The following is a 21,876-nucleotide window of genomic DNA, read 5'->3' as shown; positions in this document are numbered from 1 at the left end:
CTAAACTTGCTAAGTTAGCTAAGTCAAGTCCAGCCATCAAGACCAAGGTTTATCTGATGTTAGCAACATATTATGAGCTGTTTGAAAATGTATTCAGAGACAAAGGCTTGTGTTAAAGTGTGATACATTAACTACATTACCATCCAGTATTCATCCAGTATGTTTTACTGGATAAATTCCTCCTATTTGTACCGAGTTTTTTCTAATGGTCCATAAACCTAACTTCATGGGCTCTCAAAGCTATAAACTGAACAAAAAATGTCTCACAGCTCAGTCACAACTGTAAACACTGTGTGGGGTCACTGTGTGAATATTGCTTCAGTAATCAAGAGCCAAAAGGTTTGGAATCCATTGCCACATCGTCGTTATATTTGATTTAATAGTGATAATTGAATTAGTTTCGTCAGCCTTCTAGGAAACCTTTGATTTGGATTCCATTGCAGCACTCAACATTAGTTGAAGCTTGAAACTTTATTGTTATATGTACAACATATGGTATTGTGTGGCTCTTTAAAGCCTTTCTTTGATGATTGTGAACATTCATTTTGTTGCTATTACACTTTTAATTATCACCAACTCATAATTAAGAGGTGCACCATTGAAATATAAGTGAGAAAAGCTTTGCTGAGGTTTTCTTTGCTGTCTCTTTTCACATTCCTCTGTGTCGGGACAAGTGACCTGTTGGGAAGTATCATTCCAGGAAAGTGAAGATCGAGAAATAACCCCCCACTCTGTCAGCACTGGATGTTTTCTTTTCAGGGTTTGAACACAGCACAGAGCATCTATGTGGCAAATGTAAAGATAACATTTGCCCCAGTAAGCACGAGTACGCTGGAGAAGCCTGCTCTATACGGACGTCATTACGGTAAGCGTGCTGCGTCACTTCCTGTTATTGCCACGGGTGGTGTAGTCGCTATCTGAATTAGCTCCTCGCTAAACACAACTGTCTTTCTGTTCTACTACGGCTAAAATCACCGGTATATAGTTAAGCACCCTCACATACCAGCCCCTACACTCTGGTGCTTTGTGAGTCTGTGTTCTGTTTAAATCTCACCCTCGTAGCTTTAGCAGCGATGTGTTCTCTCTCTCCCTCTCGCTCCACCGCTCTCTCTTGCTCCGAGTGTCTCATGTTTACTTATTCCTCCGCCTCCATTAACAGTAGTGGTAAATGTAATAAATGTAGTATGTTGGTAGCGATGGAGGCGAGGCTTAGCGACTTAGAAGCTCGGCTCCTCAGCTTAGAACCCCCGTTAGCTGTAGTTAGCCGGCCCGTGCTAGCCGCAGCGAAGCCACGTAGCTCAGCCCGTAGTTTAGCTTCAGCTAGCAGTCCCTCGACCTGCCCCGGGCAGCCGGGAGCCCAGGGCGGCTGGGTGACGGTCCGGAGGGGGCATAGTGCTACCCTTAGAAAGCCCACGATTAAAGACCCACCAGCTCACGTTTCAAATAGATTTTCTCCACTCAGCGACGCACCCGCTGAGAAACAAACTCTGGTTATTGGCGACTCGGTTCTCAGAAACGTGAGGTTAGCAACACCAGCGACCATAGTCAATTGTATCCCGGGGGCCAGAGCCGGCGACATCGAATCCAAATTGAAGCTGCTGGCTAAAACTAATCGCAAATACAGTAAAATCGTAATTCACGTCGGCAGCAACGACTCCCGGCTTCGTATGTCGGAGATCACTAAAGTTAATGTTGAGTCTGTGTGTGCTTTTGCAAAAACTATGTCGGACACAGTAATTTTCTCTGGCCCTCTCCCTAACACAACAGGTGATGACATGTTTAGTCGCATGCTGTCTTTTAACCGCTGGCTGTCGAGGTGGTGTCCTGTAAATGGTGTGGGCTTTGTAGATAATTGGCAAACTTTTTGGAGTAAACCTGGTCTTGTTAGGAGAGACGGCGTTCATCCCACTTGGGATGGAGCAGCTCTCTTATCTAGGAATATTACCCAGTCTATTACATGACAACCCAGAGTTGGGACCAGGAAGCAGAGCTGCAGTGCTAAACACTTCTCTGCGCTCCCTCTGGTCAGTCACCCAACCGCATAGAGACTGTCTCTGTCTACCGTCCGAATTATTTAAATTAAACAATAACAGAGCGAGAACTCACAATAATCTTATACAAATTAACACAACCTCTGGAACAACACAGGAAACTAAGACTTTCAAATGTGGTCTTTTAAACATAAGATCACTGTCCTCAAAGGCTATTTCAGTTAATGAACTAGTCTCAGACTACAATATAGATTTATTGTCCCTTACTGAGACGTGGCTGCATCCTGATGAATATGTCAGTTTAAATGAATCTACTCCCCCCAGTCATATAAATTCACACGTTCCCAGGGAACTCGGGCGAGGAGGTGGAGTTGCTGCTATTTTTAACTCCAGTCTATCAATTAATCCTAAACCTAAACTCAGCTACAACTCATTTGAATGTCTTGTTCTTAATCTTCCACGTCAATCCAGGAAACACCAACAGCCAATCATATTTGCTGTAGTTTATCGTGCTCCTGGGGCTTATACTGAATTTCTAACAGAATTCCCTGAGTTTTTATCAAACCTAGTCCTAAAGACCGATAAAATTATTATTGTTGGTGACTTTAATATTCATGTTGACAATAATAAAGATAGCCTGAGCGTAGCATTTATTTCAATACTAGACTCAATTGGTTTTAGTCAGTGTGTACATCAACCTACTCATTGTTGTAACCACACACTTGACCTTGTATTATCATATGGTGTCAAAATTGAACATTTAACAGTACTTCCGCGCAATCCAGTACTATCAGACCATAATTTAATAACCTTCGATTTTTCATTATCTGAATATATGCCCCTAATAAAAAACTCATTTTCTAGATGTCTACCTGATAGTGCTATAGCTATATTTAAGGAAATAATTCCGATTACATTTAAACCCGCATTATCCGTCGACATAAACAACAAATTCTTTAAAAACCCGAGCTCTATTGAGATTGACCACCTCGTAGATAGCTCTGCAGACTCGTTACGATTAACATTAGACTCAATAGCGCCTCTAAAAAAGAAATGTGTAAAACATAGTCAATTAGCTCCGTGGTATAATTCCAAGACACATGAGTTGAAACAAATATCAAGAAAATCAGAAAGGAAGTGGCGCTCCAGCAACAGTGTTGAAAATCTCCTAGACTGGAAGAGTAGTGTTAAAGAATATAAAAAGGCTCTCCACAAAGCAAGAGCTGCCTATTATTCAAAACTAATAGAAGAGAATAAAAACAACCCAAGGTTTCTCTTCAGCACTGTAGCCAGGCTGACAGAGAGTCACACCTCCACCGAACCCAGTATTCCTCGATCCCTAAATAGCAATATCTTTATGACCTTTTTTAATGATAAAATTCTAACTATTAGAAATAAAATCAACCATCTCCTGCCCTCAATTGGCACTAATACCCTCCCAACAACAGAGATCTCAGAAACGGCTGAGAATCCTTCCCATTACTTAGACAGCTTCTCTCTGATCACCCGTGATCAGTTTACCAAAATAATCTCAGGTTCTAAACCAACAACCTGTATCTTATATCCGATTCCAACTAAATTACTTAAAGAAATTCTGCCCCTAATAGATAGCTTGTTACTTAACACAATAAATCTGTCATTATCATCAGGTTATGTACCACAGTCTTTTAAAATAGCTGTAATCAAACCCCTACTCAAAAAACCCACCCTAGACCCAGAGGTTTTAGCAAATTACAGGCCAATATCCAATCTCCCCTTCCTCTCTAAAATCTTAGAAAAAGTTGTAGCCAATCAGCTGTGTGAGTTTCTCCAGGAAAATAATATATATGAAGACTTTCAGTCTGGGTTTAGAACCAATCACAGCACAGAGACAGCCCTGGCAAAAGTCACTAATGACCTTCTAATCGCTTCAGATCAGGGACTTGTGTCTGTCCTTGTTCTGTTAGATCTCAGTGCAGCATTCGACACAATTGACCATCAAATTTTATTACAAAGACTAAAACAGTTAATTAACATTAAAGGAACGGCCCTAAACTGGTTTAAATCTTATTTTTCTGATCGCTCCCAATTCGTACAAATTAATGATGAGTCATCTGTGCGCACCAAAGTTAACCATGATGTTCCACAGGGGTCTGTGCTCGGCCCAATTTTATTCTCATTATATATGCTTCCACTAGGAAACATTATCAGGACACACTCGGTAAATTTTCACTGTTATGCGGATGACACCCAGTTATATTTGTCAATAAAACCTGATCAAAGTAATCAATTAACTAAACTTCGAGCATGTCTCAAGGACATAAAAACCTGGATGACCCGCAATTTTCTCTTATTAAACTCAGATAAAACTGAGGTTATAATACTCAGCCCTAAACACCTTAGAGAAACATTATCTAATGATATAGCTGCGCTAGATGACATTGCCCTTGCTTCCAATGAAACAGTCAGGAACTTGGGAGTGATCTTCGATCCTGATTTGTCCTTTAATAGTCACTTAAAACAAATTTCTAGGACCGCCTTTTTCCACTTGCGTAATATCTCAAAAATCAGACATGTCCTTTCGCAAAAAGATGCAGAAAAACTAGTCCACGCCTTTGTTACATCGAGACTGGACTACTGTAATTCACTATTATCAGGCTCCAGCAGTAAGACGTTAAAGACTCTGCAGCTGGTCCAAAATGCCGCAGCACGTGTCCTGACAAGAACTAAGAAAAGAGAGCACATTTCTCCAGTATTAGCATCGCTACACTGGCTTCCTTTTAAATCAAGAATAGAATTTAAAATTCTCGTCCTCACCTTCAAGGCCCTTAATGATATGGCACCTTTTTACCTTAAAGAGATGTTAATACCATATCAACCTACTAGAGCACTCCGATCCCAGAATTCAGGTTTACTTGTCGTCCCTAAAGTCTCTAAAAGTAGAGTAGGAGCCAGAGCTTTTAGCCATCAAGCCCCACTGCTGTGGAATAATCTCTCACTTTCAGGTAGGGAAGCAGACACGCTCTGTTCGTTTAAAAGTAGACTCAAAACCTTCCTTTTTGATAAAGCTTATAGTTAGAGCTAATTAGTGGAATTTATGACACAAGACACACGGAGCTTCTCTTTCCTGCTTCTCCTGCTTCTCCTTCCTTTTCTCCATCCCTAACACATCAAGGTAATTCTTATCTCATCAGTACATGTTACTAACTTGACCCCTTTCCCGGAGTTTCTGTGCCTTAGCGCCCGCGGATGCAGGGCCACAGCTGTGGCCGCACCATGGATATGATTGTGGATCGCGCGTCAAAGGTCGCAATGGTGGATCCAGTTCGGTGGATTCTGTATCGTGCCAGCTGATCGTAGTGGTAATGGAGGATCCTTTGTCGCGTTGGCATCGGATGATGGTGGACCACGACCGAGGCGGCAGCTGATAATGGATTCTAACTGGCGGCAGTGGACAATAACTGTGGACTATAGTGGATCCCATCCTGATGCTGGATCGTGATCTTGCTGCTGACCAGAGACTATGATTGCAGCAGGACTGCTTCACATATAGTATTGAAAAAAATGTTTACCCTCATCGATGCTGCTAAAAACTTTAATCCTGATGATGTTTTCTTAACACTTGACATCTATTGCACTTCTGTCCGTCCTGGGAGAGGGATCCCTCACATGTGGCTCTCTCTGAGGTTTCTACATATTTTTACCTGTTAAAAAGGTTTTTAGTAGTTTTTCCTTACTCTTGCTGAGGGTTAAGGACAGAGGATGTCACACCATGTTAAAGCCCTATGAGACGAATTGTCATTTGTGAATGTGGGCTATACAAATAAAACTTGATTGATGATTGATTGATAAGCCTATGCACGCTACTGATGGTTAAGTACCGTTCTTACTCTACTACGAAAAAAATCCCCTGTGAAAGCAGGCCAAAGAAGCGGCAAGAAGATATTCATCCTCTCCTCTTCTATCTCCTCCTCCTCATCTCCTCGCTCATCCCCTTATTTGTCTTATTTTCTATGCGGGTTCTGGAATACAAACCTGGGCCATGGGACAAGACGAGAGTGGGGAGGGAAGGAGGGAGGAGACGCTGTCAGTCGATGAAGAAGAGGAGCTGGGGACTCGTTTTGATCCCTGCCTCTTAATAAATCTGTCAGAGCGAGACAGAAAGAGAGCATGAGAGAGAGACGTCCGTAGACGTCTTCACCAGAGGTTGGTTTGAAGTGCAGATCCATCCCTCCATCCTCCTCCTTGATGTGGCGCTCTGTGGATTCTCCCTGCATTCGTTTTACCTGTTGTTTTGAACTGCGTACGTATAAAAGCGAGGATGAAGAGGATTGTTTCAATATTTTTTTCCTGCTGGGAATACTCACATTTCATATATTTACACTTTTGTCATGTTTACAAGGCGTATACACTTGAGTTGTGTCACAAATATCGGGTTTGATTAAATTAATTTGTAGCCTCATTTATTAGACCAAGGTTGTTGTGATAAATTGGATCAGAGCTAAAAGAGACTGATCAATGGATTTCATCTGGTGGCTGGGAACACAAATGCACACACTCACACACACAGACACGCACACACAGCCAGGAAGAGACTATGTGTATATTTACTCTGCTGCTTATATGAATACTGTTTATTATTGTTTCATATTGCTGCTTGTTTATGGTGTCTGTGTGCCACCACGATTCCCTGCTGGAGAGTAAACACTAGATGAGATGGATGTGTGTGTGGTCAGGTGTGTGTGTGTGCGTCTGTGTGTGCGTGCGTGTGTGTGTCTTGTTATGGCTCTTCCCGTTGGCAGGCTATATAACTCAGGTTTATGTTATCTTATTTCACACAGCTCCAAGGCACCCTCAGGGAGTAGATCATTTGGAGCGCTCTTATTACTTTTCATTAGGCTAATGTGACAGAATTTACAAAAAGGGAGGAGGGAACAAACACACACACACACTATGACACATATTGCTGTGTGTGGGTGGATGTTCAGAGTTCACGTTGAAGATGGAGTTATCTTCCTGAGATAACACTGAACTTACAAACTTTTCACCGACTGCTGGAATGCAGGTTACCGTTACGATACGACTACAAACACATAAATGCCAGAAACCTCTTATTGATTAGGAGGCGTGTAGCGTAAGCCAGAGAAACTGGACGAAGATTCAAAAGGACTGCCTGAGGGAATGTCGGTTTAACCTTTGACCCTGAGAGTGATTGAAGCCAGACAGTCAACAACAAGTGAGGAGAGGAAATGAAAGCAGTCGTTGCAGTGGCTGTATGCTTATGTGTTTTTTACCCTTTTTCTGAGCTTTATAGTATTTCCTTACTTTGGGCCAAATGTCATCAAAAGAACACACATTTGTAGAAAATACAGCAAGGCGATGACATGTGGATGTATGACTTGGGCTTACTGTTAGATTAGATTATGGTCGGGGTTGGGTTAGGCCAAGTATTAATGTAAGCCATACAGTGGGGAGGGCTGTGAAGTGGAAAGAGCTGCTGATTCCGTTCCCATTCTTGTAAAGTCCAACTGAAATCACATTTAGTCGTCTCCTTTTTGTGTGGGCAGAAATAAAGTCAGCAGGGTTTTCCAATGCATTGTTAATAGTTTTTATTATTAAAAGGAAGGAGGGAAACCAGGACGTAGGGGAAATATCAGAAACGTTCCAGCAGGAGAACAAGAGGAAAAGTAAACACACTTGCAGAGCCAGACACTATTGTTTATGGTGTTGCAGAGTAAAGGACCACAGTGACATTTGCAGGTATGTTTACATGTGTTTAATGTGGTGCAGCTGAGCAGCTAATTCGCCATCCAGCCTGCCAAATGACATTAGCGGTACCCTTTTGGTTTTTGCTGTGACTTGCTCAACAAGCACAAGGTGCAAGAAAAGTTCATGCTCATGAGACCAGCAGGAAAGGTACAGTCAAATTGTTCTTATCCATGGCTCGTGTTGTGTAGCAGGTTTCTGTCTGGCCTATGGCTTTGATGCTTTATGCTCAGATTTGATAAATTCTATAAGAAGACTTCTCTAATTCCACAGTCTGGAAACTTAGGGAATTCATGAAAAGACAAAATGTTCACAATCATCGAAGAGAGGTTTTTAAGAGCCAGACAATACCACATTTTGTACATTTTGTATTTTGTACATATAACAATAAAGTTTCAAGCTTTAGCTAATTTTGAGTGCTGCAAAATAATCAAAACAAGGTTTCCAAGATGATTGACAAACTTATTCAATTATCACTATTAAATCAAATATAAGATGTGGAAATGGATTTCAAATCTTTTGGCTCTTGATTACTGAAGAATTATTCACACAGTGACCCCACACAGTGTTTACAGTTGTCACTGAGCTATGAGACATTTTTTCTTCAGTTTTATAGCTTTGAGAGCCCATGAAGTTAAGTTTATCGAGCAGTTCACTTAAACAAGAATAAGGAGAAACCCTGTACAAATTTAAAGGATTTGTGCAGTAAAATAAAAAAAGTTGATTCTGCTCTGGCATCCTCTGAGTGTCTGCAATCCCTCAGATTCATCTCGTGACCCTTATAGGGACCCTGAGCCTGGGAATCACAGGTATACTACTTTAATATAGTATACTATACTTTTTGGATTAGGGACTGAATGTTCCACATATGAATAGCGTTATAAGAGAACTAATGACTTCTCTACTTACAGTTTTATGTACGCTGGCTTTTGGCTGGACTTTTTTAAATCAAAGAACCAATTTAGTTTTCTTCTTAACATAGGTTTAGATACATTTTTTTAGGTCTAGGTGCAGATTTTAAATAGGCTTAATTTCTGGAAGCCACCCTCCACTACATTTTTGGAATGATCCAACATCTTTTTACAAACGTACAGCACAAACTATGATATAAGATTTCTTCTTTGGGTTTCACTCTATTGCAGGGGAAGTCTTGCCAAATCGATATTCTGTCAAAACATACATTAAAGGGACTCTCACCTTTGTTGCATTTGAGAATTACAGCACATTCAAATCATCCCGCCTTCCTCCAATGCCCCACCCCCTCGTTCCCATCCGCGGTGTTTTTTTGAAGAAACTTTATTTACAAGCAGACTTAGAACCTACTGCCTCCGCGCACGCACGTGAGTTTTTGTTTACCAAAGCAATGGATTCGGATTCAGAAGCACCGGTAAGTTGATGACGCGGGCCCGAATGCACCACAAGAAGCAGACGGAAAACCTGCATGTCCATGCAGCAAACAGACAGGTCTGTCGGCCAATAAGTTCCTTCGGTCCGAAGAATTTTATTGGTTGAAGTTTTCACTAAATATTATGAGAGTGAAATAATTGTTTGTTTTTACTCCTGGTGGGTCTGTCTTGCATTTTAGAGTGTCATTACCTTATTAATACCAATTTAACCTTTTCCAAAAAAAGTGTAAAAATGCAACAAAGGTAAGAGTCCCTTTAAGTTTTTAGCTTAATTAGCTTCAACCTTAGGTGTTGAGTTATTTCCATAGGATTCTTTTTGTGAACCCCCAAACTTAAAGTTCAAACTACACCTATGGATGTGTGGCCTGTAAGATCCCTAGCATTAAACTCAGATTGTCTATTTTTCAGATGTTGTTGATAGAAGGACTATGTCTTTTAGTTCCTGCTCACCATTGACTCCTTTTCTGTCTCTTTCAGCTTTATTTTACTTGGTCTCTAGTGTCCGTCTGTTTCTTCCCTCCTCTCCATCTGCTCTCACGGCATTGACTTTGTTTTCATCTCTTTTCTCTCCTTCGTACAGTAAACACCTGCACACACTCCGAAAGAAAAAACATGATGAACCGTCTTGTTGAAAGACTGGTGACAGGCCTGACATGATCTTTTTCACATGAGCAAATACTGAGAGGTGGGGGCTGACGCGTGTGTGTGTGTGTGTGTGTGTGTGTGTGTGTGTGTGTGAGCTTATTTGTGTCTCCACATGGGGACTTCAACCTGAATATTTGCTAAACCATGGGGACACATGTCACAGGGGACAATGATCTCTACAGGTTGTATTTTTTTTTAGAGTTAAGATTTGGTTTTAGGGTTAGAATTAGCATTTTGGTTGGGGCTAGGAACCAGGTTAATCCATTATGTAAATGAGTGTGTCCCACAGGTTGAGTGAAAGTGGGCGGCTGTGGCTCAGGAGGGAGCTTGAGTGGGTTATCCACTAAACAGAGGGTCAGTGGTTCGAACCCTGACTTCTTTGCATGCCAAAATGTCTTCGGGCAAGATATTGAACAACCTGTGTGTGTGAGTGTGACTTGTACTGTTAGTTGCTTATAGTGTAGTCATATTGCTCCATTTGACGGAAAAGAAAAGAGGGAAACTCCTGCAGTTTATCTTCACACAGAATTTGGGTAATTTATTATTACTCTTAATAAACAGCAAGGCCGTAACCCAAATGCTTATTTGACAGGACTGTGCCAATATTTTTACATGTTTCAGCCCATTAAGTACAAATCGGCTGTGTTTTACATTCCTGCTCGTTCCAAAAGCATACAGTAGGTTTTTAGATTGATTTCCCAACCCTCAGGCAGCCGCTGGTTTCCTTTCATTTTGTATAAGAAAATCACCCTGGAGAGACTTGAAACAAACTTGAGATAGGTAATCCATCAAAGTAAAGGTTTGTTGCCTTTACTGATTTTCGCAAACTTACTTAATTGCCACGTGGCGCTAGAATCAAGGGCAAAGACTTAAGACAAATTTAAGGATACACTGACACCTGACTGCTGAGCATTGGTTGTTGAACTGAAAGGCAAGGAACAACCCAAGAATTAATCTTCACTGCTGATTGTCAAAACAAGACATTGGAATTCCCTACAGTTCCCAAGATTGTGTCATGGCCCCAAAAAACCTGCTTCTCCTACATTTAACGATGGAGCCAATGCAACATCTTCTGCCAAATTTAGAACAGCTTGGGTTATTTCATTGGTTAAGTTCTATTTAAGTGTGCTCTATATATGCATGTTATTACCACAATAGTAAGTATATAAAACTACAGGGGAGATATAAGAAAAGATATAAGAGATATTTAAGAAACTAGTTACTTGTAATATTAAAGGAACTGAAAGTGTGTACTGAATACACTTGATCGACATCTTCCTGTTAGTTTTGCTGCATCTGTGAGGGAGGGAATACTTATACCTTCATCACCATTTGATGATAATGGCTTGATTCCATTAAGTTACTACATTTTCAGGGTCCTGGTCTAGTCACAATTTCACAGCAACATGCACAGCACTGTATGAGTTCACAGAATGTTGGGTGTCTGACATTTCTCATCCTCAACGCTCGCCACCTTGGCAATGCACTGGCAGGGGCGAGAGGACCTGGTGTGGGTACAAATTATTTCTGATATGAGATAGATTACACAGGGGACACACAGAGAGTAAAATGTTAAATAAAAACACCTCTGCTTTCCTACAGTCAAAATGCCTGAACACTTTTCTGCTATAGAGATCTACGTCAGAGCTGAGGTCTAATCCTGAGTAACTGAATTTACATTTTAAATGTTCTCCTTTAACCCAGTGAATCCAACATTTGTCTACCACCCACCCTCATATTTTAACTTAACCTTCTCATAATAATTTTCTTATAAATAAACATTATAGCATTTTTACCACTTACCCTTTTGAACTTCAAAAGAGGGGAAGATAGAGAACCAATAAATCTAACACAGCTCCTGTGCTAATGGCCTAAGGTAGATTTGTTGAATTAAACCAGCAACTTTGCAGCTACCTAAAATCTCAGTCCTGCTGAGCCAGGAAATCTTCTACACAGATTTTAATCTTTTTTAACTCCATTTTGATACATAAGTAAAGCTTTGACTCTGATGCTGAGCAGAATCCTCTGCAAACACATTGTCATCATGAATCAGCTGCTGCCACACACTCAGATATAAACACACGTGTAGAGCCTGACTTACTGAGCAGACTCGTGCCAGCCTCCCTGCAGCCTCGGAGACGACTGCAGCCAACAAAGATTCTCTCACATAAAGTATGAGAGGTATTCAGGCCTGGGAGTGCTGAGTCACTTCGGCTAATGCTCCGATAGATGGACCCGTGCCTCTTATTTTGGCAGTGTGATCTCGGAGCAGTCACTGATATGATATACAACAGCTCTTAATACACTCACTGGCTCTCAAATATGTAATGGAGCAAATTAATGCAGTAGCCTGGGAGAGAGACACCCAGAATTGAAAACCAATTTAATCAACCTTTGTCTATCTCCGTCATTTTTTTTTCTCTCTCTTGCCCTTGGCTTTGAGATGGGAAAGCTATGATGATGAGGGCAGGGTGCTCGTGTGTGTGTGTGTGTGTGTGTGTGTGTGTGTGTGTGTGTGTGTGTGTGAGTGTGTGTGGGTGTGTGCGTGTGTGTGTGTGTGTGTGTGTCTGTGTGTGTGTGTCTGTGTGTGTGTGTGTAGGGGGGGGGGGGAGTGTGGACAGGACTTGTGAATTCGGGAAGAGCTCATCCCTGGCTTTGCTGCCTGGAATTCATTGCAGTATCATTTGTCAACTTCCTGCAACATTATGGTAATGCACTACAATTTTCATCTGTGGCACAAAGACACAACAAACACAGGCCAATTCTCCACTAAGACTTTTCAATGTGTTGTACATCATCATTTTAGGAAAACGTTGAGTTCCACACTGGATCCAGATTGGATTTTCTTTATCCAACTCCAAGGAACGTGATTTGCCTCTTGATAACCAACCTCTGGAACGGATTAATATTAGTGAGATGAGGAGAAATTCTCCATAAATCAACAATTTTCTTCTAATCAGAGACTCGCGAGGGAGAAGGGGTTGAGTGCTCAATCAGAGGATCAAAAGTTTGAGGGGCTTTTCTTTTTCTTTTCAACCTAATGCAGATCAGCTGAACCCCAGGAAGGACATGGGATGACACACTGCTTCTCATTCTTCATTCCTCTCTTACCCTGCCTCTAATATTCATACTTTCTTTCAGTCTGTCACGAGCATCACACACTTATCATTCCAAAGCCCCAGCTGCACCGCTCAGCCCTCATCCATTCAGCCCACCATTTCACTGCTCCTGTACAAGAAGAACATCACATACATGCTCCATGGCACTCTAATAGGTTTAGTGGATCGGCGTAATCTGGCTTGCCTAGCGGGCTGCACATTAATAGCATGTTGTACACCGACCCCAGCGGCGCCATCATGTTATTAGTGTCTTGTCATTAGTATGTCACTGCCTTCCCTCCATCTGCTGCCCCACCCCCTTTGCCTCTCCAGGGTGTTTCTGGGATACCATCCCGGTGACCTCGGTGGCAAGGCTGAGCCGCTTAGCGTCGCCTCCTGATGGCCATGCTCGGCAGCGTGACAAATTTGGTTACCTGAAGGACATCCGTGCATCAGCGCTCTGTTATCTAATCACACACACAGACACACACACACACGGCTTGATATGAGCTGTGTAAGCCAGAAAACACAATTCAGAGGACATTAATAAGCAATATTGACAATATGCTCACAGTATGATCACATGCATGAAAGTACATGCACGCACGCACTCACACACAGAGTGAAAGTCTAACATATTGCCTCTAGTAATGACATCCAAGTCCCGGTTGAAATCAGGGGATGTGCCTTTAGAAGAAGAGAGTGGCTCAATGCTTCGTTGGGTTGCGTGTATATTACTGCTAATAGGTATTCTTTGGAGATGTTTGTGTAACTGTTTTTTCAAAAGTGAATGTGTTTCATAGTTTGCATTTTAAAGTAGGGAGTTTGATACACCCAAAGCAGACATGCATGACATGTTAACATTGTTTTTTTGTGAGTCTTCTACTCTGCCACCTACCTTTACCCATAAAACCAGAACAACACCTAACTCCAGTCATGTATCTGAACAGTTCTACTTTTACGTATGTCATGATGCATTTTATAATTTCTAAAAACACTGTATTGTCATTGAAAAGCACTAAACAAATTAAATTTCCTTGTCAGGCCTCAGTGCAATTTCAGCAACATATACTGTACATTTCTGGCATACTGTTGAGTTGATACACATAATCCAGAATGTACACACACTGGAGCCACTGATGTCACTTTGTATTTGGTGCCACCTTTAATCTTTTACTTTCCTTCATCCCTTACCACTTTTCCCACTTCGCCCCTTTTCCACTCCGCTGATTATCCTGCCTAGCACCAGGGCCTGAAATAGAATATCAACAAAATGCATTAGAAGAACAATCAGAGTACTCCCCTCTACAATAATCCGTTTACACCCACGCCCTTTCCCCAAACCCCTATTCTCCATTTAGGACTTTTTTGTTCCACTGAGTAAAAACTGTCACCATTTAGTGTGTCCCTCTGTGTCATACTGAAGCAACTTTCACAGGAAGGTGTAACTGAGCTGAGAACCAGTGACAAAGGACGACTAAAAGATAGATGATGAGATTAAGAGGAAGGGAGAAAGAGGACAGGAAAGAAAGGAAGCATTTAAGAATGCACAAAACGGAGGGGGAATAGGCAGAGGGGACATTTCCCTAGTGGAAACGTAGAGGTCCTTTGGACTGGTAGCAGGAGCTGGAGCATCTCATCCTCTTAACAGCCAAAACTGGCAAATGCCGCTGGCAGTGAATTATTTGAGGGCCAGTTTGACCTTCTACGACATTAAGAGGAATGAAAACCTCAGATTCATTATTCTTCTCTAGAGATAATTCATTTATAATAGGCCTGGATATGTGTTTTCTACAGGTGGCACTTGTTTCCATAAAATAACATGTTGAGAACACATTTTAGCAGGGTATAGTGTCATTTAGAGGTGATTCTGGGTTATTTATTGCCATGAATGATAATTAAGCTGTGGTCAAATTAATTGCTAGCTCTGAGAATGGGGTGACACAAGCTTTCAGGTTATGAGTCAGGTTTTAAATATTTTCTTTTTAAAACCCCATGAAAATGTAATAAATACATAATTACTGAAACTATCTAACGTAAACATCCATCAACTTTGAGCAAATGCACTTACAACATTGTTTTACCTAAAAAGGTTTTCTGAGTTGGATTATCAGCGACACTTCAGATGTTTTTACTTTGGATTTTTTTGGCCTGCAATGAGCCCTGACCTCAACCCCATCCAAATCCCAAAGAAACTTGGGATGTTAGCCAGGTCTTATCGTCTTGTATCAGCAGTCAACCTCAGTAATGCTCTTGTGGCTGAATGGAAGAAAATCCCAGAGTTGTGAAATCTTATGGAACGTCTTCCCAGGACATAACAGCCAAGATAATGAAAGAAAATGTTTAACAGGCACATAAGGGTATTATGATTATGTATCCCCATACTTTCGGCCATATCATGTAACAGTAGTGGTTGATTATTTAACAACTCACGTAGAAAACCACCGTTTTATCCAGCATGTAGTGATTTGCTCATCATCTCTCCACTGTCTCCTATTAAGAGCAAAAGAAGCACAACAGTTTTTTTTCCTGGATTGGACAGCATTAGTATGAAATATTGGGGGGGGCATTGCAAGACATGCAGCAAACTACTGGGTCGTTTCCATCCTCCAGTGTTTCCCATAAATTATCTAGACTGTGCCCACATATTCTAATTTGTCCTAATATAGTTTTATAATTAACCAAATTTGTATCTACACATGTAATAAATGTGAATCTTTGCACTTGAGAGCAACGTTTGTACCTGGGAAGTGCTGAGCCTCAGTATATGGTGCGCAGTTCACCTGGTAGAGTTTTTTTTATTTAATTTTCTTCAGACAATATTCAGTCCTCTTATGCAAGTGTAAATATGCCTCAAAGCAGTGATCAGTGTCCCTTAATATTGATGTGTTCCTTTGAAATACATATCTTTTCAGGATAATGTTGCCAAAATGATTTTATCCTCCTCTACACACCAAAGGGCACAGTGTCTTGCCGTCATCCGCACAGTATGACTGAGATGAGGAGAGGAGCTTCATCATGTGGGCTGGAGGAGTTTGACATTCTCCCTGTCTCTCTGGTGTAGCTGTCATATTTAGTTTCTGGTCCCTGTGGGGAGAAAATTGCAGCAGTGGAGCAAGTGAGGGAGGAATCTCTGAAGACCAAGCTGTCTGCTTGGGACCGGAGAGTGGCTGAGGCAGATAGTGTTACATTGTACCCGTGGGAGACAAGTGGATATGACCAGCGGGATTGAGGTGTTTGTGTGTGTGTGTGTGTGTGTGTGTGTGTGTGTGTGTGTGTGTGTGTGTGTGTGCGTGCATGCGTGCGTTGTGAGAGAAGACATGGACAGTTTGTCTGCTGCCCTCTCCTACTCTCCTAAAATCCTTTTCTTGTGCTGAACGGGTTCCCATGCTCCCTCTCTCCCTGCCTGCCTCCTCCTCTGAACTGAGTGGATGTCAGTGTTGGTTCTGAAGTGGCTGGTCTAGGGTGCAAATGAATAGCATCACTCTTTCACTGACTGTGGAGAGACAGCGACTACGCTGGCAGAAGGAAAGGTGGAAGAGAAGAAGAGAGACTCTAGAAAGAGAAGAGAGCGTGATGAGAGGAAACATGCTCGAGAGAGTGGCTCTGAGTGGAAAGTTACAAGAGAGTTATAGAGGACACAAGGACTGCTATTACAATGATTAAAAGGATGGAAAGAAAGAGGGCTGAGAGAAGTGGAAAGTATAGAGTGATGGGGGAGAGAGAATAAGGATTAAGGGGTGTGCTGGCTGGATACAGTCCCTCCCCGTTTATAGATATGAACTTAAGTATAAGAACTAGAAATATACCTTTAACCATAAAAAAAACCATTATGTCTTATGCATTATTCGACATAAGTTTGTCACAAATACTAATTAACTCAATATATTAATTAGATTCTAATTGAACTTTTAAAGATTTTGCTGATGACAGAGAAGTGGGCTTGTCACACTTAATGGTTAAGGTTTTTTTTTAATAGTTTTTAAACTCTCTCTAATCGTGTCCTGTCAAGTCAAGGCAATTTATTTTTTTACAGATCAATAAATCACATGGAGATTCTGGGAGCTGCCCTCAGATCTGACAGTGATAGATCTAGATCTACAGTCTGATGTGGTATTGATGGGGAAAAAAAGGTCCGGACAGGGAGGTTCTCCGATTCAACGAGTTCAAAATAGCAACAAATCCTCCGAAGAGTTCAGGTGAGGGGTGGTGCAGCAGGCAGAGGCACATGGTTTAATTTACAGCATATCAACACTGGAGTCTCAACACGATGAAATGTCTTGACATCTTTGTCTCTGTCTTCTACGTGTATGGCTCCGCTTTTTTATGCAGAGATATTTGTTTTCTTTTTGTTTTTTTCATTTTTGAAAAGTCATCAAGACCTCCACTCCCTTGCATTGAATCCTGGGGAAATTCTCTAGTTGTCAGCTCCACCATAGTTCCTGATGACTTTATATTTGGGGGACAGATGGAGAAACTCTGCAGAAACTCTCAAGGCCCTCTCAAGAACAGTTGTGTTCACACATGCAGCCCAAAAAAAGTCCTGAGTATATCCGGAGTTCAGTGCATGTCTGAAGGCAGCTTAAGAGAAAAATGGTTTAGATCCAATTTTGACATTTAAAAAATGTTGCTCGGTAGAGCTGTAAAAAGGCTGTTGATATATCATCATGAGTAATTTGTGTACAAGGTTTCATTAAGAGTCAGTCAGTTACATATCTAATTAATGAGAACGCTTGTAATTACATAGAGTGTGGCGCATAATTAACAAATGAAAATACATGTCATACCTGCTCATCAACCCGATGCAATTCACGGTGTAATTCTATACCATGATGGGAATTAATTATGAAACTCTTTGAGAGTCTAATCAAGACTTTGGTTTGGACTTTCTCATTTTTAATCTGACCACATTTCAGTTTCCACTCACAGCAATTAGTTTAATACCCTACTAAAAGCATTGCTAGCTCGTTTTTAGGCTAATTAAGATAGAAGGACCTCTTGTGATTGTAAAAAGCAGAGAAGGAAACCTGAAGAGGACAAACTTTCAGGCACCGTTTTCAATTGCCAGCCCTATGTGCACCGAATGTCATGCGGAGAAAAATGCCTGTAATATCAGATTTGGGACAATGGGAGGAAGAGAGAAAAAGGAGGAGGAAGAAAAAGTAAACAAGCCAGTTTACATTCTACTTAAATGCTTTGAGAACATTGTGAGCTTCCAAAATGGACTACATCTTCCCAATTGGGTTACGGCTTTCTCTTGAGGGGGTGGGGGAGTATGACAACCTGCAGGGGGTGAGATATGGAACCAGTGGCTTCACAGCTGCTACATCCATTTTGTTTGTCTTGCTGTCATATTTCTTGTCTCCCTTTCCTCCCCCCTCTCTCTTTCTCTCTGCAAAATATTTAACTTACTGTGCTACTAGGTTAATGCCCACTAATTGGGGTCAATGCAGAATCGAATTGTGCTCATATGGGCTAATTTGTATATCTATTTCAGTTGACAGGCAGGGGAATAGGAATTTTGCTCGAATAATCCTTCTTGGGTTTCGTGGATGGCTAATATAGTGTGAACCGTCAGGTTTAAGCCTTTTCATCCTCTCTGTTGTACCACTTTGCAATGTGGTCTCCTCGGTTACAGCCTACAACAAAGAGAATTAGTGGTTTCTGAAAACCTATTTGTTATTTATTTTGTATCAGCACTGTTTCCTCTACCTCTTCTTTTCCTGGCCCCCCTCTTCTTCATTACCCTATAATAGTGTTCCCTTTCCTCATGCGCACACTAACACACATCAGGGAGCCCCCATAACGTGGGTTAAACCAAGGTTTAGTCAAGTGCGTGGTGAAAGCCATATGTTCTCACTGCGGCTGAAGTTTCTCTTATCCTGTCTTTGCAGCAAAGTGAGAGGAGAGCTCGGCCTTATTGTAACCGGCTCCCTGTGAGGATGGGGGGGTGGTAGAGCGGGGGAGAGGAGCGAGACGGATGGGAGACAGGAGAGGAGAGAGATAAATTCTAACAGAGGGGCCTTCTTATTGTCACCATGATTAGGAAATTAAGCAAGCTAATTATAGTCCATGTGTGTGTTTATTTATTTGAGCCTCATCTCCCAAATGATACATGCACCGTACCAGCCCACACACTTCAATACACGTCCTCCTAACTTTATTCCAAAGTCGTCACCACACAAAGTTTCCCTTCCTGGTCGTGAGCTCTCCATTTACGATGCTGTTGAGGCTTTAAAGACCGATGGTCTCATTCAAAAACATGAGAGAGCTTCAAGAGATGCTTCACAAAGTGGCTGTTGAAGAAGATATATTAAGAGCAAGTGATCACAAGACCAGGGGCTTTTGTATAACAGGGAATAATGCTCACACTTAAGTCTTAGTCAGTATCACATTTTTTGCTTGCTTGCCCACTAAAACAATTTAACACCCAAGGAAGAGGTTAGTTATTATCTTTCTTTTCTTACCTTCACAGCTGCAACTGTTTTTGTTTGAATGATAACATCCATTATTCACACATTAGTCAGAGGAGCTATAAAGAAAGCATAATTATTGTAAACACATAAGAACATCTCTGAGGTGGTAACCCCTAACATTGCATTTTATTTTCTCACTTTATCAGAAAAAAAGCCATGTTACAGATACGCTCAGCACCTTATTATTTATATCAAATGCCAGCGTCCAGCACAGCGGTCATGAGTGAGACGAGACTCACTGAGTGCGACATAGTGTTGACAGAATCGTAGCCATTACCAATTCTATATGGTTTTGTACCATCCTTTTATACTCCCAAATTTATAAACCTAGGGCCTAGGTTGAAAAATACCACAATGCCCCGATAAGGTGCAAAAGTAAATATCTGTAAACACAACACTGCCATTCAATCATCCTTAAAGGCCGGCGCATGCTTCTGCGTTTTCACGGGAACGGAGACGCAAGAGCCCTTCCGGGCCCCTCACGGCCCTTCCTACGTCCTTACGTGCGTCGGCCAATTTTTCTAACTAGCCGGCAAAGCCCCGCAAGCGTCACCCAGCTGCGAGGGCTGTGATTGGTCTGCTGACTACATCATTTCCGGAGTCGCATTTCCGGTTCATGCCCGGAAACCACGGAAGATTTAGAAGAACGAATATGGACCAGATAGAGGAGCACTTGGCAGAAGATATCCGACACTATGTCCACTAGTATAACCCGTCACTAACCGGCGGATTTTTCCGCCAGAAAAAGGCTTTGCGGAGCCGCCGTGGCGATGTAAATAAATCGCTCTTCTTCGTGCAACACACGACTGCACACATTACTGCGCCTAGTGTTCTGGCAGGGAATTGCATGGCAACACGCGCAACGGTTGGAGAACCATGAATGACAACGAGTCCTGCGTTACAGCTGCGTGCCTGCGGGCCCCTGACGACGCAGAAGCATGCGCCGGCCTTAAGTCTGCATTTTCACATATCCAGCAGATACAATACAACAGTACTATTTGTCATGTTTATGGCCCCTTTCTCCCTTTTGTTCTGTAATTGGACTTTATCATCTGCAAAGGAAAGTATTTGCACCAGTTTATCACCAAACCTTTATTGCTGGGCAGGTTGTGCACAGTGGATTTGAGCTGCCTGCTAAGTCCAAAGACAGTTTAAAATGATTGATGAGAGTAAACCAGAACATTTAAGTTATTGGTAAGAAACAGTAAGATATCAGAGTCTACAGTCCCTGACAAAAGTCTTGTCACTTATCCATTTTGTAGAAACAACAGCCTATAACCTGACTTCTAATTTATCCATTGGTTTTAGAAATGGTTCATATGAAAGCTTAAACCCTGTTTAATATACTAAAATAAATTTGCTTCACTGAAGAAAGATTGATCATTTAATGAACACAGAAAGGTCAGATTTTGGCAAGACAAAAGTTTTGTCGCCTGCAGAGAGTAATGTGAAAATTTAACAAATAATTTACTTCAAATACGAAAATATGTTGCATAACATCAGTGAATTAAGTAGTGGTGCTGTGAGATCCATATTTAATATCTTCTATGACTTCCATGAGCTTGAAGGACTGCATCCATGCGGTTCGATAATGATTCATACAATTTATTGATGAAGTCATCAGGAATAGCAAAGAAAGCAGTCTCACATGCCTCCCAGAGTTCATCAAGGTTCTTTGGTTTCGTCTTCCATGCTTCCTCTTTCATTCTACCCCAGACATGCTCAATGATGTTCATGTCTGGTGACTGGGCTGGCCAGTCCTGGAGCGCTTGATCTTCTTTGCCTTGAGGAACTTTGATGTAGAGATGGAAGTATGCGATGGAGCACCATCCTGCTGCAAAATTTGACCCCTTGTATGGTTGGGAATGTAAGAGGTAGCTAATACTTCTTGATATTTTAGGCTATTATTGCCTTCCACCCTGCAAATCTCTCGCACACGCCCATACTGGATGTAACCCCAGACCATGATTTTTCCGCCACCAAACTTAACTGTTTTCTGGGTGAATCTCGGATCCATGCGAGCTCCAGTAGGTCTCCTGCAATATTTGCGGCGGCTGTGATGTAATTCAACCGAAGATTCATCTGAGAAATCCACATTCTGCCATTTTTCCAGCGTCCATCCTTTTAGCAGGCTGTGGGCCACACGTTTTTTTAATTGCCTTTTGTTTCGTGCTGGTTTCTGGGCATTGATTCGACCATGAAGGCCATTTCGAGACAGAATTCTACAAACTGTCCTGGTTGACACGGGGACTTGAGTTGACCAGGCCTGGTGGAGCTCTGCTGCAGTGGAAAAGGGGCTGGCCTTGGATTTCCGAGCAGTTGTCTTGCGGTGTCTGCCGGACCTGGGCTTGTCAAAAACATCTCCAGTCTCTTCAAATCTTGTTCTTATTCTTTGTACTTGATGCTGAGAAACATTGAAGGTGTCAGCCACCTCAGCAGTGGATCTGATCTTCAGCCTCTTGATAATCAATGCTTTGGTCTCAGGGTGAATCTTAGGCATGTTGTCAGAGGTCAA

Source organism: Limanda limanda, chromosome 6 (genome assembly GCF_963576545.1).
Source record: "Limanda limanda chromosome 6, fLimLim1.1, whole genome shotgun sequence".
Lineage (NCBI taxonomy): Eukaryota > Metazoa > Chordata > Actinopteri > Pleuronectiformes > Pleuronectidae > Limanda > Limanda limanda.
Note: the sequence above shows the minus strand (reverse complement) of the source record.